This window comes from Triticum dicoccoides, chromosome 6B (genome assembly GCF_002162155.2).
Source record: "Triticum dicoccoides isolate Atlit2015 ecotype Zavitan chromosome 6B, WEW_v2.0, whole genome shotgun sequence".
NCBI lineage: Eukaryota > Viridiplantae > Streptophyta > Magnoliopsida > Poales > Poaceae > Triticum > Triticum dicoccoides.
The window spans coordinates 493,392,630-493,404,065 of NC_041391.1; the positions used below are offsets into that span (position 1 = coordinate 493,392,630).

Genomic DNA, 11,436 nt, shown 5'->3' on the forward strand with positions numbered 1-11,436 from the left:
TTCGTTTGCAGCAGCTTCTCATGCCTAGTGGGGAAAATACGGTCCGTGATACTCCTATATGCGCATAGGCGTATTGTGTTCGGCCCAGCCACGCAGCTGTTCCCGGACCTTGGAAGCACTACGTGGCCTGCACCGGCAATTTGGGACAGGTGGTTCGAAACAGCACAGATAGAATGGGCCCCGTGACCTTTGCGGAGCACATAGAGCCACGGGGGACTGCCTCGCCATCCCCTTCACAGACGCTCACCGCGGCGGCCGCTCTGTTCTTCCACATACGCGCACCACAGCGGCGACTCTGGACCGGCGAGATGTCCACCGACGGCCTCGAGCTCGAAGGGTATATGTGTATTTTACTCCGCTCTTTTCCTTCTTCCATCTCTTGCTTGTAGGATCAGCGGGATGGATTTGAAAACTTCGTACTAACATGGCTTGATCCTTACAGCGCCGGCCGGTTGGAATGGTTCTCTCCACCCAGTGGAGTCACAGGATTCCATGAGTGCGGCCGAGGTCGAGATCGACAAGGGCGGCAAAGCACAGCAAGATGGAGATGCAGCCAGATACGAGGTGTGCTCTGAAGCTACGAGTGGCTGGACACGAAGGTTAGTGAGATATCCTTTGTGATTTTGCATCTGTTCAGCAGGGTTTGCATCGTACCTGTATCAGTTAGTTGATTTTGGCTTGCTAGCGCAGCAGTTCATCCCAAGGGAAGTTTTGTGGCTGGACACGAGTATTTCGTCTAGCATGCAGTTTAGTTTCTGTCCATTTTCGGTGGTACAGATTCGGTTGGCTTTACACTTATGGTTGGTAGTTCAAGTTGTGGTTGTTTGCATATATAGTGATCTGAAAGCTAATTGGGTGACAGACTGACAGTTTGATTTCAATAGTTATGGGTGGTGGTTCGATTTCACCACATATGGTGTTAGTTTCCAGATGTTTTTAGGTGCAAAGTGGGGTGGGTATGGTAGTGCTAATTGGTTTGTCAGTATACGCTTCTTGGTTTTAGTTTCAATGCTAATTGGATTGTCAGATCATATACTTTTTTGGGGCACGTGATCCTAAGCTGGGTGCTAATTTGGATTTGTTAATGGATGTACGATTTGTGGACGTGAGGAAATGGGACTAGGTCAAGCTTTCATTCAGTTTCTTAGCATTCTTGGTACATGACCAAAGTGGGATTCAGTACATGGCCAAATGGATTACCCCGACAAAAATGTGGTTGCCATCAGATTTAGGTTGGTGTCAATCAGTAGGAGAAATCTTGTGTGTGATGAGCTTCGATTCACTGGAAGGCGCAGGGGGGCTTTTTTGATTTGTAGGTGGATCGCCTGAGAGCACAACTGATTGTATTAGCGTTCGCATTTACATAATTGCAGTAAGAATCTGAACAAATCAGAGTCACTATCACCATTTTGTTGTGTGTCTTGGTTTTGTTACTTACCGGACGGTTCGCTCGAGGAATCCTGAGGCAAACTGATTGTGCATAGGTTGTTGTTTTCAGTAAATTGGCATGTTTTTTAGATTACCCTGTTATCTACCAGAACGATATTCAAAATGGTTGTTCCATACAAAGATTACTTGGCATGGCATGCCCTTTATTCAATTCACAGACCGCCCTGACAAATTTTTGTTTCTAATATGTTCTGCCGAGAAACGGTTTCCAGGGATAGAATCGGGAAAGCGCCAGATGAGAGGGAGATGAACCCTGACAAACAACGCTTGAATTGTCTGTTTGCACTTATGCCGAAGTGCACAAACTGTGGGGTGGTTGGATATCGCAGCAATGCATGTGGTACTAAAAAGAGCTGACCGTTTGAGCCTAACTTCCTCTAGATTGAAACTGGCTGTGATGTTTGATGCCATCAAGTCTCCATGTGGTTGTGTGGTGGTAATTTCTCTATTTGGGATGTCTGAATTTTAATTTGTGCTACCAACAGTAATTCTCCTGATGTCTGTTAACTTCATCTGAATTTTGCTGTGTGATTGCAGTTCTGTTGCTTGGTCAACTAAATTTTTTGTTTTACTACTGATGGGGTGGCCTGTTCTTATTTTTGTCAAAAACTATGTTGTTTTTGCTGTCGAAGGCAGTAGAGCGTCTGTAATTCCAGTGCTTGGCTTGTTAGGCAGGAAGCTGAAAATTAAAATTATAAGATGATGTTGCTGGTGCCTACATGGGCCTCGATTTTACTTGTCTATTGGGCTTCGAGTTTGTCATTGGCAAAGCCACCAAGCTGCAGACACGATCTGCTCAAAAAAAAAAAGCTGCAGACACGAGAGGACGCAATGAGAAAGACCGGCTGCTGCATATCTCGTTCGGTAATCTTATTACGTGTGCTAACCTCCAATCATGCACTTTGACTCTTGTCCACTTCTTGAGTTACGCCAATGGCAACCAGCTCCATTTTCAAAACCAGGGGAGTGCGATCACGGCTTCACGGGCGATGAGATGACAACGAAATTTCATAGACTGCCTAGGGTGCTCCATTGCACTATGCACGGGATGGCAGGGTTGGAGCACGCCTAGCCTACTCTGTCTAGGACAGATGTGCGCGCCGACGGATACATGCATTAAATGACTATAGCAGTGCCGAGCTTCATGCCCAGCTACACCCCATGCCGTGATTTTGCTTGACTGGGTCACTGTTATATTTTCTTCGCCAACGTCACTCTGAGCAGGGATCAAAAATATTGGATGGGTTTATGAGAGCTCGCTCGGAAACATTAACAGTCTTCAAAATAAACTATGCAGTAAACTAATTGATGCCACGTTCGGACGATCTTAACAGGGGCCAGTGTTCGTTGCTCGTCAATTTTTTGCGTGCGCACCACACGTCCACACCGGCTGGTCTCCTTTCGTGTCGACTGTACGTGATTGATGAACACATGCTATGATAGAACGAAGTGACAACTGATAGAAGCACAGCTCCCGAAAACTTTTGAAGACGCCTAGTAAATTCACGGACGTGACAGGAAAGCTGTTGCACATGAGCGGGGAGTCTTTGTAAAAACGGAGTGGCTAATACAAAACAGTCATTATACATGACCATGGCAACATGGTATGATTAATTAGTTCGGCACATGTATCATAGCCCTAGCGTCTAAAAGGGATAAAACTATAAGTTCGAGGTTAGCGGCAATGGATTTTTAAACGCAACGACTGTGCAAACCTGTTGTGCTTACTGGGCAAAACGGACACACGCCTAAACGCGTACAAATTACACTTGCTTACTTAGCGGACAGTTCATGGTAATCACAAACATGAACATGGGTGTTCGCTGGCCCAAAATGCACCACGTCCGCACTTGGCATGCTATTGGTGTCCGCTGGCCAGGAATCATCCACGGCATGCACGCGCAAGTACGTACGGCTCTCCCATGCAAAGGACGACCAGTTCAACTGCCATCGATGATGTGAGTACATGTCAGATGCACGTCTGCTGCCTAGGTGCTTTGCATGTGGGTGGGCCCGCGCTGAACAAATACAAGCCAAAAATAAATGGAATACACCCTCTATACACTGGCAGCGGGAATCTAGATGGTGGCGCAACGGCAGGGATAGCGGCCTGCCTGTAGCGCGGCCACCAAACGCATTTTCCGAGGAGCATACCCATTATTTTCCAAGTTTGGATTGTAGCTATTACGAGCAATGAAATTCACATCATTAATTTATTCATTAGTGATTCATTCATGTTTACCTCTTCTTTACCTTCCATGACGAAGATGAGTTCATCAAACTTGGTTTTTAACTCTGCATTATTTTCTTTAATTGCATTCACTCTTTTTGTATGCTTACTATGCTATCCCTAAATCAGTAGCTAGCAGACATAGTACTCGATGAAATAGCAGAAAATCACATGTTAAAAAGTAACATAAATACTATTACCTTATAGTCCACACAACAGAAATAACAACAAAGATTGTGGAGTATCATCAACACCAATGGCAAAGTTGAGTGTAGACATCGTAACCCCTAACGCATCACTTACTCATCGTATAATTCCCGCAACATGATAAGTTGCAGCTGTGTGGGTCAGCACATGGAATGTACTGGCAAGTTACACCATAGGAGAGTATAAAAGTCCTACTTCTACATGCAATTTGGCTGGTGGAAGGCCCTAGGTTTAAATTTTGCGTAAAGCAAGTTTTGTCTTACTTTCATGATCATCAATTTATCACTACAAAGCTTATCATATGATTGAGATGGTTCCTCCAATCAATCTATACCCAAGTTGATTTAAACCCATTCAATTAATTAAATTTGATGAGATCACTCAACATTCCCGTGTCTAGATGCTCAAATTGACCGTAACCAGGGACATAGATAATCAATTAGTTTTACACACTGTGAGGTTTGCACACTTTTCCCCAAAAGACTCGATCACCTTCTTTGTAGCTCATACACTTGTGGTATGTGAACTGGAAGACCGAGACATGGTATTTCAAAAGAGTTTACCTTAACTCCGGTAGTGCTCATCCCACCTACTTATATTATTTCTCGCAGCACTACAAAGTAAGAGTCATCACAACCGATCAACCAAGCCAGGGCCCATAATAGCTTGTGGTTGCACATGTAAGCTTCTAGTCATGAAATATCGATTGACCCCTTTGAACCGAGGTGGCTTTCCATAAAAGAGTGATCCCCCGGTTACTCTAGGACACTTGGGAAAATCCCTAGTTACTCCAGGGTGCCCCTCGCCATGCAACCATTCCACCCAGATAATTCGTTAACATAAAGTTATTATCATTAATTGGTTCTATTTACTACATTTCCTCTCATACCACATAATGAATCGCTTCCAAATCCTCGTCTACTTTAGCATAGAAAATTTTTCCTACAATGTTGGCTCAAACCTACCTCAATGAACTACTGGGAGTATATTGCATACCATATTCATAGTCCTACTCATGCATATATTCAATGGGTCTACCATGCATAGAAAACATAGGGATAAAAGGAGTATGATCAAGATGTAACTTGCCTGGTTGATGAAGCTATCCCACTCACAATTCTTGATAATTCTACTCGCCACACTCCGGGCAATCTATTGTAAACGAAAGAATTCAACTCAACAACCATGCCATATAAAAATCCAAATAAACTCAAGAATGAAGTATGGCATAGTGCAAAAGGCAACAACATAAATAGTCTTATAATATAACATGCGTCTTTATGGTGTTATAACCTGGTAGGTGAAGGAATTAACTCAAAAGAGTTAATGGATATTGAAAGATTGCTATACAAGTATGTTTCAGATAGCATGGAATTGGGAACAACATGAAGGTTGTTTAGAAGATTGCCTATGACATAAGAGTTCATATGCAAAAAGAATTATTTGAATGGAGCACTTCAATGCAAGTTACAGTAAAATGAAATTTGAATTGAATATTTAAATTCAAACATGTCGAAAGTGTTTGAATTTGGATTATACATGACATGAACATCAAGTATATGATACATGTGTTCATATGCAAAAGGAAACACTTGAAATGATATATGGTTTGCAAGATATGATCAAAAGAAGTTTGAATTTCAAATTATAATTGCTCAAATTTGAGGAAGTTTTAAAGTTGAAATCATGTTGCTACTAGATAGTCATTATCAATATGAACACATAGAAAAACATCACCAGATTTGGACTAACAAATCAAAAGATATAATCAAAAGAAGTTTGCATTTCATATGTCAAAATACTGCCGCAACAACACTCTCTGAACTAGTGGAATAATCTGGTTGTGATCAAAATTACATGTTGAAAAGATAACTCTACTAGTACTAATAGAAGGATTACTTTGATATGAACCTAATGCAATTGGATTCATCGAAAATGAAGCTATGAGTAAATAGTTATGATCGAAAGAAGTTTGAAGTTGAATTTGAATAAATTTGGAATTTGAAGTTGCAAAAAGTTGATAGATAGGTTAACTGGATAGATCAACATGAAAATGTGGGCGTTGATTTCATCTAATTTAGATGTACGAGTAAAAAATTATGACTAAAAGAATTCTAAGGCTAATTCGTGAAATAAAGGGACTAATTGATAATGCGAAACAACCTACGGTGGACGGAATCAATAACTTAGCGAAAAAGACGGATTCCTATCATTGACTAGTCTAAAAACAGAAAGAATATTTTATAAGGTTAGGCAAACCAAAAATTAATTTAGTCCGAATTGGATGTATTTGGATGTTCCTTATGTCTTTATATATAGGTTTGAGGTTTATCGGATAGTGAATGTGTGACTAAAAGAGACAAAAGAAATGCGTGCACGTATATTAGGAAAATAAAGAATGCCATGCACGGGCGAGACAACGCCAAGGCCCATGAGAAAAAAAGGAAAGGAAATAAATACAGGCTGCGCAGGTGGGCTTGCTGGTTGCGCTGTGCTGCACGCGAGCGAGGGATAAGTATGAGTTACCCAGAGCGAGAGATAGGTATTGATCGCTCGGCGCAAGAGATAGGTACAAGTTGCTCTCTGCGGGAGATAGGTATGAGCCGCCCAACGAACAGTGTTCATAGCGTTTTTTATTATGTTTTATACAGAGAGGGAGGAAGTGTCCTAAACATGACCAATTTTCCATATAAAAATTCAGAAAATTTCACATAAATATATGGTGATATATAGAGTGATGTAAACATTTTCTATGGCATATATAAGTTACTTTGGAAATAATTAATTTTGCAATTTGAGTTGAGTTAAGTATTTAAAATAATTTTCAAAATAAATTTTAAATTACAAACATTATTCAAATACTTTTAAAATATTTATTTTTAAGGAGTCATATTACCATCTCTCAATTATTTCCTTTTAAACTGGAAAATGTTTGAATATTTGGAAATTCAAATTTCCCATACAACCAAAATCCGAACGGAAAATTATGTGAAATTCATTTTATTTCCTATCATTTACTATTCATTCAAACTCAGAGTTTCAAATTCAGCTCAATTTTAAACAAGATCAATCAAAGAAATAATTTTTTTTACTTAATTTATATAACATTCCAAAATTCAGAATTTTGGAGTGTTACAAAGCTTGCCCCCTTAAAATGAATCTCCTCCTCGAGATTCAAAGAGGCTAGAATAAAAGTTTAGGTTTGGTATCTCCTTGAATATCCATTCATCGTCAAATTGTCTAGGATGCTACCACCCTTAGAATCAAAGTCGCGGGTCCATCCAAACTCGTGTCTTCCTGCATTTTTGGGATGTTGCACTTTTGGTTGTAGTTCTTTCAACCTACCATTGGGCATGGTTTTCTTGCATATCATCAAGTAGTTTCTTGACATCGTCTGGCTTTTCCATGATCGTTGCTCATGCAGCTGTATCAAGCATAGTTTTTGACATATGAAGGAGTAACCATTCCTCCACTTCATGGTTAGGATAATTCCTTATGGCTTCTTTCATTCGATCACACATAAGCGCTAGTGGCTCACATTCTTCATGCTTGAAACCTGTAATCTAAGAACAAAGTTGCATGATTTTTATAGGTGGACAAAACTTACATAGAAATTTGCTGGAACAATCATCACATGAAGTTATACTGCCTCTAGGTAAAGCTAGAATCCATTATTTTCTTTTTCTCTCAAAAGAAAGGAAATAGACTCAACTTCAAAGCGTTAGGGTCATAATCTCTAATGTGTGTCATGTTGGACAATTCAATAAAAATGTGCAAGTTCATACCTGACCCATCTTCATCAACCTTGTTGCCTCCATGATGATGTGTGAGTAGTTTCCAAAGGACCTACGAGTTCATAGTTGTAGCTACATGGATCTCTCTCTCTCTCTCTCTCTCTCTCTCTAATCTTCAATACAATGATCTCTTCAGAAATCTATTCGATGTAATTCTTGCATTGTGTTTGTTGGGATCCGATGAATTGTGATTATGCTAGAATTATTCATTGAAATTAGTTGAGTCTTTTATGATATTTATTATGTATAAGTTTATACCCTTGTATTTCTCTCTAATCTATCTATCTCTTTTGGCCAATCAGACTGATTCATCTTTAGTGGGAGAGATGCTTGGTAGTAGGTTCAATCTTGCGGTGTCCTTACTCTGTGACAGAAGGAGTTGCAAAGCACATATTTGTCACTACTGCAGGATGCTGCTAACGCGACACAATAATCAGAGACCCTTCGACGAAAATGTGTGCGATGCATTAATCGCAAACGGTGATGTAAAAAACCCGTAAAAAAAGATTGTGATGGTGGAGACAACGAACACGATTGAGATTTTAGCTGCGTGTGCGATGCAGTGCATACGGTTGATCCATATGAACTGTTTGCGATGAGACCGAACAATAGAAACATGCAGTCATATCAAGGTGTGTGCGATATACGGCATACAATTCACTCGGATTAACTGTTTGTGATTAGGCAACACAACAAAAATGGTCAGCTAGATCAAGGTATGTGTGATATACAGTATACGGTTCACTCGGACAAACTGTTTTCGATTAGGAAACAAACACAAAAATGGTTCAACTTAATAAGATGTGTGTGATATGCGACATACGGTTCACATAGATGAACTGTTTGCGATGAGCCAAAAGAACACAAACGATTCGTGTAAACAAGATGTGTGTGATACGCGGCAAATAACCCACTCGGATGAACTGTTTGCGATGAGAAATCATAACACAGACGGTTACTACAGTTAATTCATGTGTGATTATGTGTGTAATTTTTTTTTTGAAAAATGCAAACTAGTTGCTTGCGGTGGCTAGGAGTATCGCACACGATGCGTCTGCGAGTACTTGCTGCGATGATTAGCACTCCCTCCGTCCGGAAATACTCGTCGGAGGAATGGATGTATCTAGATGTATTTTAGTTCTAGATACATTCATTTTTATGCATTTCTTCGACAAGTATTTTCGGACGGATGGAGTAAGTTACACATACATTTTCTTATGTTAAAACCTGTGTGATAGATAACACGTAGCACCACATACGGGTTGTGTGCTCCACTTAGTCTTCCCGCACTCCAGCGAATGCTTCCCACGCTCCACATGGGTGTATTGTAAAATCCCCGGCTTCCCCGCCTCTTCCCTCATCAGTTTCCCGCCAGCAGCTAATGGCTTGCTGCATATAACCCAGGCGGCAACGCACCGTCGCGACACTGTGCGTAGATCTCACCCATCTACCATTAGTTATTCTAAGCATGCCAGGCAACGACCAAAGCTTCGACGTCCGCATTGGAGGTGGTAACAAGCCACGGCGACGCATGGATATGGACGGTGGGAAAAGAGAACGGGTGTCTTGAAATATCTGTGACGCCAATATATAAGGGATGAATGACACGATATATCGCATGGCCCAACCGCTAAATACGAAGGCTCACTGACTCGATTTGAACTGGCTTTTAAAAATTATGCCGGTTGAGCGTCGGACAGCGATTCTGCTAGAGCGGTTTTCTCGGCCAATTATTAGGTTGCTGGACGATTATGCTTGACGGGTGGAGTTTTGCTGTAGAACAGTAGATCGCTGCATAGAATCACCTCCATCTGCAACGGTAGAAGTGCCGAACGCCCCGCGCTTCTCGCTCTTTGAATCCGTCCCACCCAACGGCCGCAACCCAATTCAACCATTCATCCACCACGACTGGAGGCGCGTCTCCGGCACCGATTGACCCCCGCGCCGTGTGCGCCCACCGTAGGTAGCCAGGACCGGCTGGCGCGTGGCGGGGCGGCGATGCAATCCTCGGCCGTCCGCGCCACCCCGCAGTGGCTGCGTGGCCTGCTGTCGGAGGAATTCTTCGACGCGTGCGCCGTGCACCCGGCGGAGCGCAAGAACGACAAGAACCACTTATGCGCCGACTGCGCCGCCGCCCTCTGCCGCCACTGCCTCCCGCACGATCCCTCCCACAACGTCCTTCAGGTACATTTTCGCGCGTCGCTTGGTGATCAGATGTCCTCACCTCGCCGTGCTCTGATCGGTCTTGTTATTTCGTATGACGGCGGAAAAAGATTTGGAAGTACGCGTCCTGCTTCGTCGTCCGCGTCGACGACCTGAAACTCTTCGATTGCACCGGCATCCAGGTACGCGCACCAAAGTCGCCCAATTCAGGCGTGACTGTTCTGTTTCTCTATCGGTGCTCAAATGCATGCGCGGCCGCATGCAGTCGCACACGGTGAGCGATCACGAGGTGGTGTTCCTGAACGAGCGCACGGCGAGGAAGCGCTCGGCTTGCGCGGAGAACCCCTGCGCCGCGTGCGCCCGGCCGCTCTCGTCAGGGCACGACTACTGCTCCCTCTTCTGCAAGGTAAACGCCATGTCGTCGTCTGGAAGTATGCATAGCGTCACGTACGTGCGTGCACAGCTTGACTCGAAGAACTGGGGGACGCGTGCATGCAGGTGAAGCATCTGGGGGAGAGCGAGCGGGGGCTGAGATGCGCGTTACGCGTGAACAGGAAGGCGGCGGCGGCGGCTGGTGAGGAGGCTGCCGTGTCGGAGCCGCAGAACGGGAAGCGGCCGAGGGCGGCGTCGTCAGAGGCGGGGCCGAGCTGTGGCGGGTCGTCCGGTAAGCGGAGCCGGAAGCAGCTAGCGCCGGCTCGCTCACCATTCTGTTGAGGAAGTGGGCCAGGCTGGTGGACCTTACACGTATTCCCCGGTAGTTCAATAGTTGGGCTGTTGTTGTCATTTACATTTTTTTTTATTTTTTGAATGATGAAGGGTTCATTTTTTTCAGAGGCTGAGAAAAAAATACACCTTAGCGCCATATTGTGTTGATATCTTCAGCAATTACATTGGCTAATTTTAGTAAAACCAGCAGGTAAATTTGCAGGAACCCACTATGGTTATTCCAAAACCCTACATGCATTCCGCGGGAACCATGAAAAACGTGTGGTTCGTGGGAGCTGCAGATCGAATCAATGAAGAAAATCGAACCACCTCGTTTGTCACCGGTTTCTACGGACCATTGTTGACCTCCACCCCCTCCCTCTATTTGGCATTGTTGTCTAATGTACCCCCTTTCCAGGGATGGTTTTTTTCACGTAGGTTTGTACTTTTATTTAAAGGCCATTCGACCAACCACATTGCTCCATGACACTTTCTTGTTTGCTTGCCCACACACATTCTCTCTTGCTAGTCTCCGTCTTGCATCTTTGTCCTCCCGCAGTCTCCTCATCTCTTCCTTCTCTCTAGTGGGCTTCTCTGCATCTCAGGTTCCTCCTCCTACTCCACCTAGATGAAAGCGCATGAAGATCTCACAACCATGGAGGACACCATCGTAAAGCTCGATGTGGAGCTCGGTACTAAAGGTCCCACATGCATCGTTCTTGGGAAAAATGACACCCAAGGGTGGATGGATTCGGGCAACTCAAATGTTGATAGTTAGACTTCCAGAGGTTAGCAAGTTTGAGATTCTTTTTTTCCACATTGCATATGTTGTTTCAACACGCTCGTATGTGTTTTGCTATGTTCACGTGGGGTGTCATGTGGCGGTAA

At 43.4% G+C, this 11,436-nt stretch overlaps 1 long non-coding RNA gene across 1 annotated transcript; it reads left to right on the plus strand.

Annotated features, from left to right (window-relative positions):
* Window positions 1-209: 209 nt before the first annotated feature.
* LOC119324556 lies at window positions 210-2,024 on the plus strand. Its single transcript, XR_005157024.1, has 2 exons — window positions 210-337; window positions 443-2,024. It is a non-coding gene; the product is annotated as an uncharacterized LOC119324556 (long non-coding RNA).
* Window positions 2,025-11,436: the final 9,412 nt, after the last annotated feature.